This window comes from Mandrillus leucophaeus, unplaced genomic scaffold (assembly GCF_000951045.1).
Source record: "Mandrillus leucophaeus isolate KB7577 unplaced genomic scaffold, Mleu.le_1.0 Scaffold195, whole genome shotgun sequence".
NCBI classification, from domain to species: Eukaryota; Metazoa; Chordata; class Mammalia; order Primates; family Cercopithecidae; genus Mandrillus; species Mandrillus leucophaeus.
Genome location: NW_012101976.1, coordinates 1231431 through 1232999, shown reverse-complemented (window position 1 = coordinate 1232999; position 1569 = coordinate 1231431).

Below are 1569 nucleotides of genomic sequence, written 5' to 3'. Positions count from 1 at the left end.
GGGTACTGGTGGTGGGTGAGCAGGCATTTCCTCGAGCCTCTCAGTAGTGAGTGTGAGCACTAGCTCTGGAGACAGGGCGAATCAATCTCCAGGCCCCCAGATGGTACATTCAGGCACCAGCATATTCCTATGCATTTCTAGATAAAAAGTATTTTTCAGAAAACCTGACCATATATCCTATTAATACAACTTACCCTCATCAGGTTTGCATGAGAAGAAGGGGCAATTCCCTCAGTAGAACAGTAAGAATGAAATCACAGACTTGTTTTGAACCAATCACTGGTAAGGGGGGTTACGCTAAAATGATAAGCTCAGAATCTAAACCTTGGACTAGGGAATGGCAAACTTTTTCTGTAAAGAGGTACATGGTAATATTTTAGGCTTTTGGTCTGGATGACCTCTTTTGCAGTGACCCAGTGGTGCTGTTGTAGCATAAAAGCATACGTAGACAATGCATAAATGAATGGACCTGGTTTTATTCCAATAAAACTTAATTTACACAAATAGCCAGAGGGCCAGATTTGGCCCTTGGTCTATAGTTTGCCAACCCTGTTTAGACCAGTCACAATTTATTCCGCGGGGCTGGGCCAACATTTTCTAAAAAAAGAAAGGAACCCACTATCAGAATAAAATAGGGTTTCTATTTAAAAGGAAGAAGAGGCTGGGTGTGGTGGCTCATGCCTATAATCCTAGCATTTTGGGAAGGTGAGGCAGGAGGACTGCTTGAGGCCAGGAATTTGAAACCAGCTTGGGCAATATAGTTATACCCTGTCTCTGCAAAGAATAAAAAAATTAGCCAGGCATGGTGGCACATGTCTATAGTCCTAGCTACGTAGGAGGGTGAAGGGGAAGATCGCTTGAGCCCAGGATTTTAGGTTACAGTGAGCTCTCACTGTGCCACTTGTACTGTAGCCTAGGCAAAGAGTGAGACCCTGTTGCAAAAAGAAAAACAAAAACAAAACAAAACAAAAAAACCCAAAAAACAGTTGGTTGGGGCGGGTTGGAGAAGAAAGTGTTTCTGAGTAGGTAACTGATAGTGTCAGGCCAAACTAGCTCTATAGTCTTATTCATTATAAATAAAGGCAACTAGAAGATCTCCATCTAGCTATTAAATATTGGTTAAAATCTACAGAGATAAAGGACGGCGACCCTTGTATCAGTTGCTGTCACAAAATGCAACATAACAAGTCACTCCAAATCTCAGTGGCTTAATACAACAATCATTTATTTTCATGGATCTGTGGGTCAGCTGAGGATTGCTTAATCTAGCATGAGCATGACTGGGAAGCTCTACTTTGCTCTTGGTGTCTCTTATCTTCTGCTGGAAGCAGCAGGCTGGCCTGGGCTTGTTCTCATGGTGATAGCAGGAGTGAGTAAATGCACACTTTCCAAGTTTTTGGTCCTGCAAATTAATATTCCATTGGCCAAAGCTAGACACATGAGTAAACCCAACCTTAGGGGCTGGAGAAGTATACTGCAATTCTTCAGTGGGGGGAACTGCAGAGACAAATGGCAGAGTCTTGGATACAGGGAGGGCATGGATCCATTAATGTACCTTAACCAACCACA